Source organism: Rhineura floridana, chromosome 7 (assembly GCF_030035675.1).
Source record: "Rhineura floridana isolate rRhiFlo1 chromosome 7, rRhiFlo1.hap2, whole genome shotgun sequence".
Lineage (NCBI taxonomy): Eukaryota > Metazoa > Chordata > Lepidosauria > Squamata > Rhineuridae > Rhineura > Rhineura floridana.
The window spans coordinates 43,939,171-43,961,146 of record NC_084486.1 but is presented as its reverse complement, the minus strand read 5'-3'; the positions used below and the strand labels follow the sequence as shown (position 1 = coordinate 43,961,146).

At 41.2% G+C, this 21,976-nt stretch overlaps 1 protein-coding gene across 7 annotated transcripts in view; it reads left to right on the top strand.

Annotated features, from left to right (window-relative positions):
* PRKG1 (protein kinase cGMP-dependent 1) overlaps positions 1-21,976 on the top strand; it is a 1,123,517-nt gene that overhangs the window by 316,210 nt on the left and 785,331 nt on the right. The window contains exon 1 of one of the 7 annotated variants that reach the window (XM_061635368.1): positions 1,552-1,635. The exons of 5 other annotated variants lie outside the window; for them this stretch is intronic. The gene's annotated coding sequence lies outside the window, so the exon portion shown is untranslated. Of the gene's footprint in view, positions 1-1,551; positions 1,636-18,290; positions 18,549-21,976 lie in introns of those variants that run through there. One more of the 7 variants, XM_061635367.1, reaches the window with a different exon arrangement.

The following is a 21,976-nucleotide window of genomic DNA, read 5'->3' as shown; positions in this document are numbered from 1 at the left end:
AATCAGAAAATTTATCTATAAATAAGAGAGTTCAGAATTAATTACTTGAATTTTCAGCAGTCATGTGTATTTCCTTAGGAGTGAAATAAACTAGATCACCATTTGCTTACTATCTGGTTTGGCAATTCCACAACTCTGCATTCTGTGAACTAGTGCAGGGATAGCCAATGGGGGTCCAGAGGCCTGATGCAGAATCATCCTAGCTTCATTAGCTTAAACTGAGATCCCATAACTGCAGCACCTCAGTTTTCATGATGAATCATTGCTTTTCAGCAGTATGTATCTTAATTAGGGTCAACAGGCTCCATTGCCCTTTTAGTGAAATCTTCCTATCCCAAAGTATACCTATATAGATTGCTTGTAGATTTTGACAGTATCCAGTCTATTTTCAGCAAGTCTCAACGTGCCATCAATGCTGGCTTCTGTCTTAATTCAAGGGGGAGATAATTCCATAAAAAGGGTACCACAGCAGAAAAGGCCCTCCCCCTGGTTTCTATGAAACGTATCTGTGGTCTCAAGAGGGCTATGTTCAAAAGGGCCTGTCGTCAGCTGAACTTCTACAATCACCTTGTCCACATCCCCAGACCTCAAGAGCTGAAACTGATCCCACAAAACCAGACTATTTATTTATTACATTTATATACCACCTTTTCTCCAAGGAGCTCAAAGTGGTGCACATGGTTCTTCCCTCTTCATTTTGTCCTCACAACAACCCTGTGAGGTAGGTTAGGGTAAGAGACAGTGATGCCCAAAGTCACCCAGTGAGCTTCATGGCTGAGTGGGGATTCGAACCTGGGTCTCCCAGGTCAGAATCCTCCACTCTAACCCCTATACCACCACTGGCTCTCAAAACGGATTACACAATGGACACATCATCTGGAGCCATGACAACCTTTGTACCCTTTCATCATACACTCTTCCAAACAGTTTGCTGCTTGTCTTTGGATGTTGTGTTATGTGCAGTACTATTTAGAAAAATAAATGCTGTTTGTTTATTTACCAACTAAATGGCTTTAACTTTATTAAGTATTTTGAAGGCTACAGGCAAGTAATCTCTGTGGCCTTAAATTAGTTTTCTCCATAAATATGTTTACTTTCAAGGTACCTCTTTTCCTAATAGGGTAAAGGTGAAGTTGTGTTGGCCTCTTGGGAGCTTCTGTTTTTGATAATGAACAACTCCTGTCAATAGGATGTTAATTAGACTAGTTAAATTATCTTTGTTTCAAAAGCGCTCAGCCTCAGAAGTTCTAAACAAAAGCCACCATCTGCTGCTAAATTATTTCAGGTAACAACACATCTCAAGCCTTGATTTCTATTTTTTTGTGGGTCATTTTAGTAATTACTGACACAGGCCAAGTATCTTTGAAAATTATGTTTGCATGGCAAACACTGATTGGGAAAATAATGGTCACCTGCGGTGAGGAACAATTGTATCTAGGCTACCAGCCTAAGAAGCTTTAAAAAGCACTCATGTTTAGGCTGCAAATTACCAACACAGATATATATATGGTCAGATAGACTAGTGAAAAGACTGAGGTAATGCATATTGTATCCTCTTTGTAGGCTTTTTTTTTAGGATATCTCACCATTATATGTTTCATTCTTCAGTTAGATGAATCTTCACAGCATTGTCAGGTATGTGGATACGGAAGCCGCTGCCCTAATTACACCCCATTCCTTCCATCCTTTTCAGTTGGAACACTGGTGGGCAGGTGGGGAATGTGGTTGTGCCTCCTCTAGCATGTTTAGAAATCTCAGGGGTCATAAAAGTGAGTCTCCAGAGTTTTTACCTCCCAAAGAAAAGGAGCCTGTAAAGTTGCCCTGGAACTTTGCATTGCTCAAGGAAAGCACAAGCAGCAGATGAAATGCAAAATGTGTTTTGCCGACATAACCACAGAGTAGGTGTAGATGCTTCAGAAGTTACTCTATCTTGCATCTTAATTTTGCTTCTTGGGTTTTAGAAAGTAACTGCATTTTTGTCATCCTGCTATGCTCCTAACCAATTTCTGCAGACTGCCATTTCAACAGTCAAATAATGACACGTAATTTCACGAATAGGCTTTCCATTGGCCCCTGAATGATTCAGCAAGATGGTAGTAATTGACAGGCAAAGAAAGACAGGTGTGCAAAATGACTCTGTGAGGGAAGTGCTGAAGAAGGGTCCAGCTGAGCAGTTTCCAGCAAGTATGATTTATTGCTGGCAACAAACTGCTGTTTTGGCTATGCCAGCCTTAGAAGAGAAACCAAATTCATGGGACCATAATGAATCATATTTACACCTTTAAAGAGGGAGAAATGGCACATGAGTGCAGGTGATTGTTAGTGAATTTTTAAAACTGAAAGTGATAGCCAGTTTTTAAAAGTGTGGTTTGCCAAATATGCAAGGCTGCTGAACTTGTGATTGCATTAATACAATAGGCTTTACAATGTGAAGTGTGCTAGTGTGAATATAATGCAGAGTTCCTAGGATTTTTTTAAAATGGTGTATTATGCAGTTTGCATAATAAGGTACAGACAGATCCTATATGACAAACAAATCCTTAGCTTCTTAGCTAATGGAGAATGTAAAAATAGCTGTAGGCAGGTTTGCAGTTAGCCATTTATAGGACTAAGCAGAATTTGCCTTGGGGCGCTACTTGAGAGCCATGAAAGATCACCATGGCACTGTTGTGAAGGTGGCATATTCCATAGAGGGGAAAAGAAGGAAAAAGAGAATTTAACCATTTCCTGTATAACCTGTGTGGCATAACGATTACAGGATTGGCAGGTTTCAGTGCAAGAAAACAACATTCTTACATTCATTCGGTTAAGCTCACAAAATGACTTTGGATAAGTCACTCTCTCAGTCTCACCCTAACCTGCATTTTATTTGTGAGAGGTAAACCCATGCAAGTCACCCTGAGCTCATTGGAGGATGTGAGAGGAGGGACACAGTTATTACAAATTACTTTCTTCTCTTCTTTACCTCTTCATTCTTGCCCTCTTGAAGCCTCTTTCAGTTTTGATTGAAGACATCTGCATTCTAGGATCATATGTTATGCTTAATGTGAAAATGCTATTTAAAATATAATCTCAACATGAACAGAAGTTATTTTAATATTGAATAATTCTATATTTGTATTTATCAGTAGTAAGCCAGATATTTTCCTCCTTAACAAATGTCTGTGTACAATGTACCCCCAGGGTGTGAAAGGGCAGTACTGAAGCACTGAAACTTTGGCCTGTAGTACTAGCTGATGGTGTACGCCTGCAGCAGTAGGTGCCATTTTGACACCTTCAAACCTTAATTCTCAGCAAAGGTATTAGCTAAGTAAGGTTTGAGGGTGGCATTAGATCACATTCCACTTTGGTAGGAATTGTAATATCTGTTTTGTACAGTGTCTCCTGTACTGCTGCTAAATAAATGATAGTAATGATGATTCACTATGCAAAAGATAACTCTGATTTAATACCCAAACTGGGTAAGTAAATACAGTTAAGAAACTATATCAAAAGGACCAGTTCACACATGACAATGCCTGTTTTTTCCTTTTATCCCTGGAATAGCCAATGTGGTGCCCTTCAGATGCTAATAGGCTAGAACTCCCATAAAGTCTGACCATTGACTAAGCTGGCTAGGGCTGTTCACAACATCTGGAAGGCACCACACTGGCTATTTATTTATTTATTGCATTTGTATACTGCCCCATAGCTGAAGCTCTCTGGGCGGTTTACAACAATTAAAAAAATTGAAAACAAATATGCAAATTTAAAAACACATTTTTAAAAAGCATTTTAAAAACACATGCTAAAATGCCTGGGAGAAGAGGCCTGTCCTTTGCAATCTCTCCCCAATTGTCTTCCCATGTGGGATTGCATTGTGAAGAAAATTGTGCAAATGGACTATACAGAGTCACAGCCAGCCAGTGGCTAGCAGCAATCTCTGAAATGGTGTCAGTGAGGTTTTTTTTTTTTACAGCTACTCTTGTTATCACAATTTGATGCTTCTGTTTCTTGCTGTGAAAAACGCTGTTTGCTCTGGTATTTTCCCCATACTCATGGATGTCCCTGAGAAATGTGTGTGTCACTGGTATTTGTGAATCAACCCTTGGCAGTATTAGTGCATGTAAATAATGGTTCGGTAATGGGCTCCTACTGGGAGGATGGGCGGGATATCAATCAATCAATCAAATAAATAAATAAAGTGGCATAGGAAAATACCATGAGATGCAGTTGACCTAATCCATCCAAAATTGGTGTTAGGTTATTATAAGAATTCTTTATTGCATTTATACCATATTTCCTCCATACATAGTCCCACCACCACATTATCATCCCAAGAAGTCTATGAGGTAGGTTAGGTTGAGAGATAACAACTGGCACATGAACACTCAGGTTCCTGACTGAGTAGGGATTTGAATCTAAGTCCCTTCATTCCTAGTTCAACATTCTAGGTCTAACCACACGCTCATTGTTGAAGAATTGCAATAATCCAGTCTTTTGCATAGTAACTGAGAAATAAGTTCCATTGAGCTCATAAGCAAATGTCCATAGGATTTCAGCCGTAGGACGTATTTAACTAATCACATATTTGGTAATTTTGTATTTAAGGTTGGCATCAGGAGTCATTGAGCATACAACGTAGTGTCTGAGACATACATTAGGTTGTATCCAGCTAAGTTCTTTTCAGAGTAGAGCTACTGAAATTAACGTACCTAAGTTAGTCATTTCCATTAATTTCAATGGATCTACTCTGAGTAGAACTAACGCTGGATAACGACCCATTGGTTCCTACATTGTTGTCATTGTTTAAAAAGGTCTTTTGGGGAAGGATTGTTAGTATACATGGATATTTTTATGCAAATTGCCAATCTCATGTGTTATTTCCTGTACATGATAAGAATATCAGATAGGTGTATTATCCTACTATGTTTATGCAATTTCCAGATAATTGATTATTTGATCTGTCACTTATTTATAGCTAAATTTTAATTTAATGGCTGTTTCTTACCTCTCTTCTGTGATATAAGTTGACAGTCTTCAAATTTTATGTCAAATAAGGTTTAAAGCTGAAGCATTTCACAATTTTGAGGTTTTCAGAGATTCAGAATGTCAAAACTGCATTACAACAGTAGCCTGACAAGTGCCTGTTAGTGAAAAAACAAGGGAGAAACCAGAATGAATTTCATTAGAGCATCACACCACCCATAGGTCCTGATTCTGCATGATGTTAGATTCTTTACTGTAGTGGTTAAGGTGTTGGACTATGACCTGGGAGACCAGGGTTTAAATCCCCACATAGCCATGAAGCTCACTGGGTGACCTTGGGCCAGTCACTGCCTCTCAGCCTCATGAAAACCCTATTCATAGGTTTGCCGTAAGTCGGAATTGTCTTGGATGCAGTACATTTACATTTACACATTTGTGTCAGGGAGGAAAATGTAACTACAAGAACTTTCATAAATGTTCTCTTAAGAGTCATTTTTGAATTGGCTTGGAACTTCTCATGTACCTAGCCTTTGCAAGAAAACTGTATTTTATTTAAGAGGGTTTCTAAACTGGTTAATGTTATAACAAAATTCTAAGAGGTGTACAAACTGAACAACAACATAATAACACTAAAACAGTATAATAAAAGCCAAGATTAAAAACAGAAATGGAGTAGTACATGTCCAGTCTATGTATCAGATAAAAAATGTAAATGTACTGCCTCCAAGTCAATTCCAACTTACGGCAACCCTATGAATAGGGTTTTCATGAGGCTGAGAGGCAGTGACTGGCCCAAGGTCACCCAGTGAGCTTCATGGCTATGTGGGGATTCGAACCATGTTCTCCCAGGTCATAGTCCAACACCTTAACCACTATACCACATAAAGCCTGTATTAAAAGATTCACTAATAGGCACAAAACCTTGTGGTTTAAGAACGTACCTATAGCCAACAAATATTTCTATCAAACTTTAAAAAGCAAGGAAATTGGTCAAGGGAGATGAGAGGGGAAGGAGGGGAAAGGCAGGTCTGATCATTTGCATGGTTATTGAGTTCAATGGGATTTACTCCTGTGCAACCATGGCTAGGATAGGTAAAACTGATCGTGGTGGATGAGGAGGGAAGAAGGCAGAGAGGGGAGCAGAAGGAGTGGGAGGGGAAGAGGAGGATTGGAAGAGGAGGGGGAGGAATGAAGGAAGGGGGAGAGAAGGGCAGGTTTGATCATTTGCATGCTTATTGAGTTCAGTGGGATTTACTCCTGTGCAGTCATGGCTAGGATAGGGGAAATGACCATGGGGGGAGGAGGGGGAGGGGAGAGTAGAGGGAAGGAAGAAGGGGAGAGGGGAGGAGGAGTTGGAGAGGGAAGGAAGGGAGTGGGAGGGGGTGGGAGGGAGTAGGAGGGGATTGGAAGGAGGAGGGAAGGGCCAAAAGGGAGGTGATGGGAGAGGAGGGCAGGTTTGATCATTTGCATACTTATTGAATTCAGTAGGATTTATTCCTGTGCAATCATGCTTAAAGATGAAATGGACTGCCTTCAAGTCAATTCCGACTTATGGCGACTCTATGAATAGGATTTTCACGGTAAGTGGTATTCAGAGGTGGTTTATCATTGCCTTCCTCTGAGGCTGAGAGGCAGTGACTTGCCCAAGATCACCCAGTGAGCTTCATGGCTATGTGGAGATTTGAACCCTGGCCTCCCAGGTTGTAGTCCTAGGATATGTAAAACTGACTATGGGGGAGGGCGAAGGGGAGGGGAAGCAGAAGGAGGGGATTGGAAGGGGATGGGGAGGGGAAGGGAAGGGTAGAGGAAGGGGAAGGGAAGGGGCAAGAGGGAGGGGATAGGAGGGAGGGGGAGTGGAGGAAGGTTTGATTTGCATGCTTTTTGAGTTCAGTGGGATTTACTCCTGTGCAATCATGCTTAGGATAGGCGAAACTGACGTGGTGGAGGGGCGGAGGGAGGAGGAAGGGGAGGAGATTGGGTGGGTGGGCACTGGGCAGAGGGGAAGCCCCTTTCCTTTTTGAAAAGAAAACATTGTGAACAGTACCATTCTTTTTCAGGGTTTTCCACACCTTTTTATTCTACAGCAGGCAGATGTCGCTCCCACCCAAATTTAAACCAAAGCTGTCCCAGGCCACATCCACACCAGACCTTTATTTCACTTGAGATAGTCATGGCTTCTTCCAAAGAATCCTGGAAAGTGTAGTTAGTGAAGTGTGCTGAGAGTTGCTAGGAGATGCCCTGTTCCCCTCACAGAGCTTTAGTCAGGGCAGCTGACTGTTAAACCACTTTGGCCACTGGAGCTCTTTCAGGAATAGGAGTCTCCTCTCAGCACCCTTCACAAATTACGCTTCCCAGACTCTCTGGGGGAAGCCATGACTGTCTCAAGAGAAATAAATGTCTGGTGTGGGTGGGGCCCCTTGATTAGCCAAGCCCAGCAACTGAGTCTGGCTTTTAGAACACTGACAGTTGGTTCTTACTGAGCATGCCCAACGTTATCACTTAGTCCAACATAAAATGTCTTCAATTAATTAAAAATTGGCCAGGCATTTTTTTTAACTTTTCAACTACAGAAGTTGAAAATCAGAGTATGGGGCCAGGTCAGTAATAGGATTACAGGTACTCTGTGAACATGGCTGATTTTTAATTAATTTCAACAAATTATGAGAACTGACAAAAAAAAGTCAAAAGGGATCTGGGTTTCTCTCTCTCTTTTTACATTTTGAACTCTCGATTCTCTCTGACTGTTTTGTGTATCACCATGAAAATTTAGAGGCTTGTTAAGCAAGTGTTTCTGAGTTCAGGACTATAAGTTTTATAAGGTTTTGTTTTGAAATGAACCTATGGGAAGCATCATAATAGCATGGGGGTATTTTCAATTTAACATTGCGGAATGCGAAAAATCCATGCTGACTACAGTATACAGCCACTCTCATGTCTGTATAATATGTCTTCACAAGAGGTATGAAGCCAAAAATGATTCTTTACATATGACAGAGGGAAGGGCATTCCAGAGTGTAGAGGCAACAGTAGAGAAGACCTATTCTTGCATCACTGCCCTATGATATTCTGTAGGGTACAGTAAAATTTCCCTAGATGATCTAAGTGATCTCCAGGTCTATACCCCTGTATAGGCAGGCCTTCAGCTAATCTGGTCCAAAGTTGTTATTCACATATGAAGCCCCAAACAAGACAATGAACATTGCCCAGTAGCTAATGGGCAGCCAATGAAGTTCCCTCAGTACGGGTTGAGTATGTGTGTGTGTTCAGATGTTCCACTCAGCAGCCTGGCTGCAGTGCTCTGCACCAGCTGCAACTTCTGGACCAGAGTCAAGGGATTCCTTACATGGAGCATATTACAATAGTCCAATGGTCCCCAAACTTTTTCACCCAGACCACTTCAAAATTGCTGAGGGTCTTGGTGGACTATAATGATTTTTCTGCTTGTCATAGCAATTGTAATGCACTATGCTATAGATACTGTGTGATTTTAAATTATTTTTTACATACATGCCGTGGGCCACTTCAATGAAGCTTGTGGTCCGCAGACCACAGTTTGGGAACCCCTGTAAAAGTCCAGTTGTGAGGTTACCAACACATGAATCATAGTGGCCAACATACCTTTGTCCAGAAGAGAGAGTAGTTGGCATACCAAGCTGATAATAACACTCCTTACCATGGTGGTTACCCAGGCACCCCGAAACCTCATACTTGCTGCTTCAGAGGGAATGCAACCCTGACCATAGCTGGTAAGCTCCTAACTCCCAGACTGGGGGATCATTGATCTATGAAGTCTATGTCTTATCAGAATTTACTCCCAGTTTATTGGCATCACCCAACCCACCTCTTTATCCAGCACTGATTCAGAACAGTCACAGTTTCACCTGATTCACATGTAACAGAGAAATAACGCTGGGTATCATCAGCATACTGATGACACATGCTCCAGTCTCTGAATGACTGCTTCTAGCAGGTTCATATAGATATTAAAAAGCATTGGGGACGAAGTAGTGCCCTGTGACACCCCACAGCACAACTACCAAGAAGCAGACACATAATCCTGGTTGTACTCTCCCTGTTTCTCTCTGAAAGAACGTCATCCATCGGGATGACCAAGGCAGATTCTATCTCAAAACCAGGCCTGAACCAAGATCGAAATGGGTCAAGATAATCAATTGCCTCCAAGAGTGTCTGCAGCTGAACTCTTATTGCCTTCTTGAACAACTTATCCCCAAAATAGGGAATTTGTGACTGGGCAGTAGGTGTCAAGTGCTTCAGGGTCCAGGGAGGTATTTTTAAGAGTGCCTGCCTTATTGCCTTCTTCAAGGCATCGGGCACCACCCTCCTGGGTAATAATAAGTTAACCACTTGTGAAGATGAAGGAGTTGGAAGGGAAAAATTGAAATGCAATAAACAAAACAAACAAACAAACAAATAAATAAAATGTAGGTGTCTCATTATTGGCCATATGTCTAATGTTATGACAGTTGCACATTATACTTTGTGTTTCTATCATGTACCTCCTTGGTCCAGGCATGTGTAAAATTACAGGGCTAGTTTAGATGTACTTCACTGTTAGGGCTGGTGTCATCAAATGGCATTGTTGGACATCTGCTGAGGGGTTCCATTCCTGGCCACCAGAAGCCCCTGGCTCTATTGCTGTCCTCTTGCCATTGCCAGCTGTTCATCTACTCTATTCTGGAGGAAGAGTTCTAGCAAATAACAGAGTGAGCAAAATAATAATAATAATAATGGCTATCTCTCCTGCTTTCTCCTCTGATCTTTCTCTAGGTAGGAGTGGGGATTGCAATAAATAAGAGGGATTATGAGTGAGCAATTGTAGGGAAGAAGAGAGGGGCCTAATGAGAGCATCTTGTCCAAGTTTTTTCCCACCCCACAATACACTAGATGTTCTATACAGCTGAAGAGGTGGATGGTGTAAACATCAGCCTTAGATACAAGCTTTAATACAAGGAAATTATCTTTGGAAAGTGAAGCAAATTTCTTTTAAAATAAATTGGACAAGTGATGATGATGATGATATTTCCATTTATAAACCCATACTATCTGAAAGATCTCAAAGCAGTTTACAATAGAATACACAAGGTACAATAAAAACATATCAAATTAATTTACAATTTAATGACAAGTGCTTAAAAGTGCGCTAAGAATCTGTTTATTTCAATAGTTTCATGTGTGAAACTTTATATGGTACTTATACGGTGAACAGCTGAGGGTTCACATTTTTTAGTAGTAGGCAAATATGACAGAACTGACAACAAGCAAAGAAATAACTGAGAAGTTCACAAAACATCGTTTTAAATTTCTTGTTACATCTCCTCTTGTAAAAATATCCTGACACTCCAATCCTGCCCCCACTTAGCAGGGAGTAAGTCCCGTTGAACTCAGTGGGACTTACTTCTAAGTAGCCATGTATGGGATTGTGCCTTGATTCTAACACATCTCACATTGCAATAGGCTATGGTTTAAAGATGAAAGAGTCCTATGAGAGGATAGGGTTGGTGATAATCCAGTGAAGCAAATAAAAATGTTATCCTTTATATACGACTGACAAACAGATAAATTGCACAAGCTATGTATCTCCTGCCCACAGATTGTCCCTGACTTGCAGAAAGTATCAATATTGGAACTTTAATACTTACTGGAAAACATAATGTGTAGACATCAATTATAATACCAATGGATTGTTATGTAGACAACTGAAGTTGCTGACCTATTTTTTCTCTTCAGTTTATGTAGGGCACACAAAGATGTGCCATCTTTATTAATATTCAGTGGCAAAACTCCAGAATTAACTCCAGAATTAAGGTATAAGGTTAGAAGAATTTAAAGGCCAAAAAGAAAAGGAGAGAGTGATTCCTCCCTGCAGCAGCCAACATAATATACTTAACTCTGTGCCATGAAATCTTGGAGATCAAAAAATTATTTTTATATATTTAACAAGAGTTCTCAGAACCAAGTCCCATAAACATTCATTCATTGAATGCCATGTTAAGGTTCATAAATATGTACAATAATGCTATAAATGTATACAAAACAGTAATTCCTTTTATATTAGCTCAATTAGTATATAATCACACATCTCATGTTCACATTTTGGTGACTTTCCGAGTTCTTAGGCAGGTATCTCTTCTTAGTGTAGTAAACCTGGGCTAATCTATTTTACATTCTTCTGGACCAAATACATTAGCATGTACCTATATGTTAAAATGTCTTTAAATGCAGGCAACCATCTGAAGTGGAGTGGGTAGCGTTCACTGGTACACTTGTCTGTTACTAATTTCATTTTTGAAGCCATTTTCATCTCTGGCTAAGGGACACATTGATTTGATTGTCATCACTCCCTCTAATAGCAAACTCAGGTGGTATGTGCTAACCAGAACTGAACAGGGCTCACAACTCTCTTCCACTATATAGAACAGCAGGAAAAGGTCAACAAGAGGGGGAGGGGGGAGAGAAACAAAGTTGTCACTTGTTCCTTCTGCACTCTTCCCCCAGAGGCCTGAACACCACTACAACAAAGCTCCTCTTTCAGGCTGTCTGGAGTCTTGAAGACGACCTCTCCTCTCAGAGGGTGGGATTATTCTGCAACATTTTGTTGCAGATCTTACTTGTTTCTTGTAATACCAAACTCAGAGGGCAACTAAGAAACAAGATATCAGTATGCTCAGGTGAAACTCAAATATACAGAAGGACAAATGTTTTTACAAATACCCTCCACCCCCCCCCCCGCACACACAAAAAACCATGCCACTGAGGAGCAAGCATGCTTAGTGGCCTTCAAGAACTATGGAATGTTGAGTCAAGTCCAAAAAAAGAAAAATAGGAAATTGTTGGGAGAGGAAAAATATATCAACTGCTTTGAGGCCCTTATTGTTTATCATATATTGGCAGGAGAGCATGTTTGGTATTCAACTAAAAAGTGCAAGGGTTAGTAGTAGTGGAATAAGATCCCCTCCTGCAGGCCTCACATTGTCCTCACATTGGTTGGGGGAAATTCCAGAACATATTTAGGTGTGCACAGGGGAAGGAGATAGATAGTTCTGCTGTGCAAGGAGAAATCCTTGCACTGATAGAACAATCTGCTTAATGCTACATTGAATACAACCCCCTGATGTGCTGACTGGAACTCCTGTTAGGGGTTGAGGATACTGCAACATGTTGCTGCAGGTCCCACTTATTCAGACATAATGACAAACAAAGGTTTTTCCTATTGCTTCATGCCAGAAGTTGACCGTTGTGACTTTAGTTCATGGCCACAGTTAACAATTTTTGAGGAATATCTTAACCCAGAGACTCCAGGGCAGATCAAACTGAAAGTAATGCTATTTGTCTGATGAAAATGTTTTTAAAGTCTCAGGCTTGCTGCTGTTAGTTTTTAATAATAATAAATAATCAAATGTTAAAATGTAACTTTAATATATAAATAGCAAATTCCAGAAACCAAAACTCCAATTCTCTATCAATGTAAACGGAATGATGTAGGATTTTTCATTTTTTCTTATTTGTATAATTTACCATTTTGCCAAATGTTTGAAAAAAAAAGTCATATAGAATACACAGAGTCCATTATCTTCATTTCACACTACAGTGGTTAGATCTTTCAGAACTTTTTCTAGTTTAATTTTTTTTAGGGGTTTTGACTTTACAGGATGAAAATAGAAGCTCCTTACAGCTACTCAAACAAGAATGAATTTCTTTCCGCAACCAATGAATTGGAGAGAACATGCTATGGAGATTAAACTTTGCTGCAGCTGGTTCAGAAATAATGTAGTTTCCCAGGTGCCTCTAATCCTTCTTTGGCTTAATGTTAGCAATAATGTTGACTCTATTGGCTTCATCCAAATGTTTGTCTTCATTGCTGCACTTCAATCTAGCTTCACATTACCAAAAGGAAGGAGCCAATGAGTTCAGGTAGAAGCAATATTTTGCACCGTATAATCTAACTATTGTAAGATTAAATGGAAGTATGTCACAACTGTTGACAGACTGAAACTCTCTTCACTTGTTCCTTGCACGTAGGCCATAAGTGCATAGAGAGAGGAGCAGGGCCATGTGTGTAGCCTCATCCTGACATCACAACTTCCACTCACAACTGTGTGATGTGTACAAGAAGAATTCCCAGCGTCCTATTCACAAGTAGGGGCTCCACACAATTGGGTACTGTATCCTCAACAAACTCAACAACAAAACAAAAATGGTGAATCAATTAAATCTGAAAATACAGTCCAGTAACAAGATGTATATTAAAAACAGTAACTATACAATGAACACAAAACCATCAAATCAAATATATATCTATATTTTGGTACTTGTGTGTTTGTCTTCAATGCATTTGGACACCTATTAAGATATTGTCACCGTATTTGGCATTATAGTTCCTGAGATCAAGCAGCAGGTTTTGTTCTATGTTTGGCTATGATTGGGTGCTGTTTTGAATTAAGATGGCAAAGTGAACCTTTCAAAATTGCACTGATTTGGACACCCCTTTAGATATATTGTAACTGTCATGCCTCCACTGGAAGAATTATTTTCAGAGGATTACCTGGCACTCCCCAAGCAAATGCTATATAAGAACAGACTGTGGCAGTGGACAGGGAGACAGCACAGGGAGATCCAGGATCTTCAAGGGTCATGGAACCCCAGACTCCTCCATGATACACAGAGGGTCCCTGCACATTGGAGGTGGAGGTTCAGTCACTACTGAGTTTGGGGAGGGTGCCAGCTCCTAAAGGTCCAGTCAACTGCCAGACACCAGACTACTCAGCTAAATAAAAAGGACTCCTTGCAAGTAAGGGGCTACTTGTGAGGAAGCTACTCCTCATGAGTAGACCAAATGCCTTGGTAATCGAGATGGCCCGCAGGTATTCTCTGAAGGCTCATGGTTAAAAGCCTCCAGCTCTTTGCAGAGAATCCTAGAACAACATTCTTACACCAGTTCCCTGGCTTGTGACTAGGGTTGCCAGGTCCATGGCCTGAGACTGATCCTGTATCTTTAGGAGAAGAGAAAGTCAGCCAAGTGCAGGTGTTCTTGCAACTCTGTAATTGGAAAAACCACAAGGTGAAATTCTCCCTTCTCCCTGCACAACTTTTAAAGATACAGAAGACCTTTTGGTTGCCAGGCCTGGCCTCCAATAACACCTGCAAGAACACCTGCACTTGGCTGACTTTCTCTTTTCCTAAAGATACAGGATCAGTCTCAGGGATTGAACATGGCAACCCTAGTATGATGTGCATTTATAAGTGAATTGCAAAAAACAATTTATCAGGATATAGTATGAAGAAATATTTATATAAGATTATCAAATATGTTTATTATATACACAACCTGTAAAGATATTCATAGTGCAATCCTATGTTTGATTACTCAGATGCAAGTCCCAATGTATTCAGTGGGGCTTACTCAAACAGGGAAGCATGCACAGAACTGCAACCTTAAGTGATAAGGACCTTCACTCACCCAACCCAAAATTCATAATCATGCCACTTTAAGCTGTTTTGCAACTGTTTATACTTGTTTTTATGATTATGGATTTTAAATGGATTTATTTCTTGTTGTGAGCTACCCTGGTTTCCAATCAGCACCCTACTTCACAGCGTTGTCAGAAAGATTCCATATACACAAATACTGGTTTTGGGACTGAATCGGCCTTGGTCGCCCTGATGGATGACCTTGATCGGGAGGAGGACAGGGGGAGTGCGAACCTGTTATTCTTACTTGATCTCTCAGCGGCTTTTGATACCATTGACCATGGTATCCTTCTGGGCTGACTTGGTGAAATGGGTATAGCAGGCACTGTTTTACAGTGGTTCCGATCCTATCTCCAGGGTCACTCTCAGAGAATAGCATTGGTGGCTGTCTTTCAGCCCCCTGGCAGTTGTGCTGTGGGGTGCCACAGGGGACCATCTTGTTCCCCATGCTGTTTAACATCTATATGAAGCCCTCGGGAGCAGTCATCAGGAGCTTTGGGGTGAGGTGTCAGCAGTGTGCTGATGATACCCAGCTCTATTTCTCTGTAACATCTGAATCGGGAGAGGCCGTGCAAGCCCTCGGCTGCTGCCTGGACTCTGTGGTGGGCTGGATGAGGACCAATAAACTGAGTCTGAATCCTAGCAAGACAGAGTTACTGTGGGTTGGTGGTTCCTGAGTTTGGATAATTGGTCAGTTGTCTGCTTTGGATGGGGTCATACTCTTTCTGAAAGAGCAGATCCGTAGTCTGGGGGTGCTCCTGGATCCATTTTTGTTGCTAGAGGCCCAGGTGACCTCTGTGGCTAGGAGTGCCTTTTATCAGCTTCAGCTAGTAAGACAGCTGTGGCCATTTATTTTTATTTATTTATTTAGACTATTCTATACCGCTTAATATATAAAAATATCTCTAAGCGGTGTACAAGAAAAAAAGAACCGGGACCAGGACTGGACCGGGATAGCCTGACCACTATTGTCCACGCACTAGTAACCTCCCGGCTGGATTCCTATAATGCGCTCTATGTGGGGCTGCCCTTCAGGTTGGTCCAGAAGCTGCAGTTGGTGCAAAATGCAGTGGCGAGACTGCTCACTGGGGCAAGGTATCACCAGCATGTCACCCCACTGCTGAAAGAATTGCACTGGCTGCCCATTTGCTACCGGGCCAAGTTCAAGGTTCTAGTTTTTGTGTACAAAGCCCTATACAGCTCAGGACCAGGATACCTGAAAGATTGTCTTACCCCTTATATACCCAGTCGATCACTGCGCTCTGGAGGTGAGGGCCTCCTGCAGATACCATCTTATCAGGAGGTTCGTTCTGCACAATATAGGAAACGGACCTTTAGTCTGGTGGCACCTACCCTGTGGAATTCCCTCCCCTTGAATATTAGGCAGGTGCCATCTCTGCTATCTTTTCGGTGCCTTTTGAAGACTTTCCTCTTTCAACAAGCCTTTTAAGTTTAGACCTATCCCAGTCTGCGTCTGTGTTGGAATTGGTTGTTAATATGTTTTTTAATAATGTTTTAAACCTTTTTTAAAGATGTTTTTAAAGCTTTAAAAAATGTTTTTAACGTTTTGTTTTAATGTATTTTAAGGTCCATTTTTATGATGTTTTAAAGTGTTTTTAGCGCTTTTGTTTGCCACCCTGGGCTCCTGCTGGGAGGAAGGGCGGGATATAAACCAAATAATAAATAAATAAATAAAAATAAATACACCCCATACAATAGTTTAATGTCAAAACCTGTTGGTCATTGCAGAACTTTTTTAAAAAATAGAAAATAAGATCAGTATTAGTTTCCTACATAATAAAAGTAGTGATATCCAAGTAAGTCCCGTTTAATTGCTTTAAAATAGGATTGGAGAGGGAGAGAAAGATTTACAACACAAACACAATCCTTTGCTATGTTCACTCAAAAGTCCCATTAATTTACAGCACAATCCTAACCATTTTTACTCAAAGGTAAATCCTACTGAATTCAATGGGGTTTACTCCCGATATGTGGGATTAGCATTGCAGTTTTACTCCCAGAAAAGCGAGAACAGAATTAAAGCTTCATATTGGGAAACTTTCCAAACACTGTCCTCTTCAACAGCCCAGGAAAAATTAAACTTGTTTGACTCCTGCACACAAGAGAGAAAAAAGACTTTTGCTACTGCTAAAAGCTATATCAGTTTGAGATTTTCAGACAAGCAGGAAAAACCAACAGTTTTCTGGATTTGCAATGGCTTCTAGCTATTGCCTGGAGGTCAACAAATCCCTTGTCAATCACAACCCTGACTTCACTTGTTGGCTACATATGTGAAAGGGTGGGGTTAGAGCAGCCAGCTATGAGGTCATTTGACAGAAGTTCCGGGGTGGCGGCGGCTGACATTTTGGTGTATATCTTGTGAACCAGGCCACCTAGAAACTTTTTTTTTAAATGAAAGCTGAGAGTCTGGAGATTAAGGTGACTCACTCGGACTCAGTGAGGACCCCAAAAATCCAGAGTCTCTGGCCAAAGACTGGAGACCTGACAACCCTTACTCTGGCTACCCTAACTCTAAATGCCTTCTCCTTAGTAAGCATGCACCTTACTTTATTTGGTAGGGGCATGTGGAAGAGCCTCTTCCTGGGTGGGAGGACAAGAAGGCACCTCCTTTCCTATTACACATACAGAACTCATTTGGAAATACAGGGCACACTTGCCATTACTTCCTCCCTCTCTTGTCTGCTACCTGAGGTGGCTGCCTCACTTTGTCTAATTGTAGGGCCTGTAAAGGGTAGAAAGATTCATCTAATTCCCTGGTAGGCTACGTCCTGGCTTACACAGAAAGGCTATTTTTTAACATCCCCAGGAACAGAAGAGAGACCTACCTGTAGATATCAACAAGTTACAAAAATTTAATGCTGTACCTGCATCCAGCTGCCTGCTGCCTTGTCCCTCCCACTCCTCCCTCTCAGCAATTGGCAGCAGTGCACAACATTAGAAAACCAGATAAGCAATGCCATGCTGCCTGTCAGCTACTAATAGTACTATGTACCTTGATTATGGGGGGGGCACCACTTGCAGCTCTGTCTCAGGAATCAAAATGTAATATGTGATAAGTTGATTTTATGCTGGTACCCTTGTCCCACTATTTTTAGTCAGCCTCCAGAGCCTCTATTTCCTCCCTGTACTCATTCCTTCTGAGGCCCCTGATCCCCACCCATCCAGTTCCATGTACTCAAAGTTAGTATATAAGGACAAGTTACAAGCCCATGAGCTCTACTTCAAGTATTAATTTGAAGAAGAAATTAACAAGGAAAGTGTTTTGCATATAGAAGGTTTCTATGTACTTTGGGACTTCCAAACTGAACCTGGATTAAACTTTTTTTAAAAAAAACAACAACCTGTTTAATACTTGGGGCCAATTCACACATTACACAGAGGCAAACCCAGCCTGGCCACAAATATACTCTAACATGACGCTGCAGCTAAACACAGCTCACAGACGCGGATAGCAATATGGCACATTATTTGGATGCATGTGTTAGTTGCATTTTCAATTTTCGATGTACAGCGAAAACATATATGCCTCTACAAAATGAAGTGGATTCTTTAAAATCTGAAACATTTTGAAAGTACCTACAAACAAAACATAGTAATCAGGTTAGGCTTTTAACATTTTATTTTAGTTGTAGCCCAACTAGGGTTGCCAGGTTTTGGCAACCAAGAGGTCTTCTGTATCTTTAAAAGTTGTGCAGGGGGAAGGGAGAATTCCACTTTGTGGTTTTTCTCATTACAGAGTTGCAAGAACACCTGCACTTGGCTGACCTTCTCTTGTACAGGATCAGTCTCAGGCCATGGACCTGGCAACCCTAAGCCCAACCCTGATCAGGCAATATTCTGTTTTAATGAAGTGTTCAGTGTTTTCCCACATTTTTCCTCATTACAAAAGCAATTTCTGCATTTTCCGTATAGAAATGGACTTGAAAATTCATGAAGTCAGCCATGCACAGCAGATGGCTTTCATTGTAGATAGGGAAAGAAATCAAAATTTTCATGAACAGCGGCCTATCTTTTTAAAGCAATTATCTACTCTGCCAAAGGTGCCATAGGTCAGTTTCCCTGCTTCTGATGTAAGTAAAGTTTATCTTTGCCAATTTTGCTGTAATTCTTTATATGAATAAGCTAAATGAAGATCAGCTCTTTCAGAAACTACTTTTGGTTATATATGCCAGACATGGTTGGTGGTGATACTGACAGATGAATGTACTATAAGCTCCCATCTATGTTTATTTATTTATTTATTTATTTATTTGCATTTGTATACTGCCCCATAGCCGAAGATCTCTGCATGTTGGCATGCTTTGTAAAAGAAAAGAATTATGGAAATAATATGCATATTTTTTCAAGCATCTACATATGTTCTTTTTTCTGATATGGGAAACTCTTCTTTTTGAAAGAGCTTGACTCATTGTCATTCGTTATTTACACAGTGCTATTGATATGCATGGCACTTTACAGCTTAATGTAAAAAGTTTATCTTCTGCTTTAAGGAGTTTAGATAGATTTTGCTCCTGGTAATTGCCAGATTATTTTAATTTGGTTTCTAACAGCATTTTCTTTAAAGGGATACTTACCTGTGCCATTTGAAATTATCTGTATGGCTAGTAAAAGGATTAATAAACTCTGTTTAATTCTGAGCCAAATAATTGCTTCTTTTTTCCAACTATTATGGGAGGATGCAGACACATAGGTTCTCATAAATGTATTATGTTTTCAGCTGATATGGTGCAACTGTCAACTAGATTATACAATGTGGAAAACAATCTGTTATCTGTCTTGTGGAAAATATGTTTCACTCAGGTCCTGTTGATGGGTTTTCCATAGGTATTTGCTTGGCCACTGTGAGAATTGGACTAGATGGCCACAGGCCTCATTCAGCAGGGTTTTTATGTTCTTATGTTGCCCTTTATGACTTCAGTTGGCTTTTCAAACTGGAAAACTTTTGTTTCTGCAATAGGAACAAAATGGTGTTTGCCTGGGTATGAGTGACTAGAAGGAAGTCTTTAAACTGTAAAGTTTATACCACTGTTGCACATTTGCGTGGGAGAAGGTGAGTGAAATGGAAAGAAGAAAGAAGGAAAAGGATGAAGGCAATGGATAGTTTCAGTCGGTTCAGTTCGAGGACATGGACAAGGTGCTTGGACAGGTACGTGCAACCACTTCGGTACTAGATCCTTGCCCCTCTTGGCTAATAAAAACTGGCAAGGAGGGAACAGTTGGCTGGGCCAGGGAAGTGATAAATGCCTCCTTGCGAGAGGGAGTGGTCCCTGGCTGTCTGAAGGAGGCAGCAGTGAGACCACTCCTGAAAAAGCCTTCCCTGGACCCAGAGGATTTCAGCAGCTACAGACCAGTGGCAAATGTTCCATATCTCAGCAAGATCTTGGAACGAGTGGTTGCTGACCAGCTCCAGGCGCTATTGGATGAAACCGATTATCTAGATCCATTTCAATCGGTTTCAGGCCCGGTTTCGGCACTGAGACGGCCTTGGTCGCCCTGTTTGATGATCTATGTCGGGAGAGAGACAGAGGGAGTGTAACTCTGTTGATTCTCCTTGATCTCTCAGCGGCTTTTGATACCATCGACCATGGTATCCTTCTGGAGAGGCTTGCGGAGTTGGGAGTTGGAGGCACTGCGTGGCAGTGGTTCCGCTCCTACTTGGCAGGCCGTCTCCAGAAGATAGTGCTTGGGGAACATTGCTCGACACCGTGGGTACTCCAATGTGGGGTCCCGCAGGGTTCGGTTTTGTCTCCCATGCTTTTTAACATCTATATGAAGCCGTTGGGTGCGGTCATCAGGAGTTTTGGAGTGCGTTGTCACCAGTACGCTGATGACACGCAGCTCTACTTCTCCTTTTCATCTTCCTCAGGTGAGGCGGTCAATGTGCTGAACCGTTGCCTGGACGCGACAATGGACTGGATGAGAACTAACAAACTGAGACTCAATCCTGATAAGACTGAGATGCTGTTGGTGGATGGTTTTTCCAATCAGATGGTGGATACATATCCTGTCCTGGATGGGGTTACACTCCCCCTAAAGGAACAGGTTCGTAGTCTGGGAGTCGTTCTAGACTCTTCCCTGTCACTTGCGGCTCATGTAGCCTCAGTGGCACGGAATGCGTTCTACCAACTTTGATTGGTAGCCCAGCTACGTCCCTACCTGAGTAAGGAGGATCTTACATCAGTAGTACATGCTCTGGTAACCTCACGTTTGGATTACTGTAATGCGCTCTACGTAGGGCTACCTCTGAAGACGGTTCGGAAGCTACAGCTGGTGCAAAATGCGGCGGCCAGACTGCTAACAAGAACGAAGCCGTCTGACCATATAACACCTGTTTTGGCCCACTTGCACTGGCTTCCAATACGCTTCCGGGCCAAATTCAAAGTGTTGGTATTAACCTATAAAGCCTTATACGGCGCGGGACCTCAATATCTGTCGGAACGCCTCTCCCGCTATGAACCGGCTCGTACACTACGGTCTGCTACGAAGGCCCTCCTCTGGGTCCCGACTCATAGGGAGGTCCAGAGGGCAGTGACAAGATCAAGGGCCTTTTCAGTGGTGGCCCCCGAACTATGGAATAGTCTCCCCGAGGAGGTTCGCCTGGCGCCAACACTATCATCCTTTCGGCGCCAGGTTAAAACCTTTCTCTACTCCGAGGCATTTTAATTTTTTGTTAATGATTGTAATGTTTGTAATTTGATTTTAGCCTTTGCTGTTTTTAGATTGTGAAATTTGATTTTAGACTGATGTTTTTGTATTATATTGTATTTTATTGTATCTATGTTCACCGCCCAGAGAGCTATTGCTAGTCGGGCGGTATATAAGTTTTAAAAAATAAAAAAATAAAAAAAATAGTGTGGGACAAACAAAAAAACCTGGACCCTCCCCACCATATATAACATACTTCCTAAGTTCTCCGTTCAAACTGGGGGGTGAGTGGTTATTAGGTTGTTAAGTATAACTGTTAATTGAAGTTTTCTTTCTTGATATGATTCCTCTGCAAAGTGCCTGTTCACATTAAGTATCTCAGAAGTACAAGACTTCCTTTATTTCATTCTCTATACCTTACAAGTGTTATTTCCTAATTGCTGAATGTATATTTAATGCATAGTTGCTATTGGATTGTTAATAATTGGAGTTCACATCTAACAGAATAGAACATGATTATCTAATTTTATTTACATGCGTAAATGCTAAATGTTGTTAATTCTGTGTAGTGCATGAGGCACAATATTGTCTTGCTTTACCAGTCTGCTTTATAGTTTAGTTTGTCTCTAGTGAATTTTTTATCTTATCCTATTTTTATTTTATTTCTTAGTCACTCATTAATTGTCTGAAATAATTTCTGTGTGTCTGCCAAACCCAGTGCCAGATTGGGGATGCAAATTGTCAAGGAGAGAGGGTATTCAACAAATATATGAGTTCTGAGCAGTATGTTAGCCCAGGAGGTTAACGAGCTAGAGGGAGCCCCAGCTGACAAAGCGTCAAGGCGAGTTAAGCA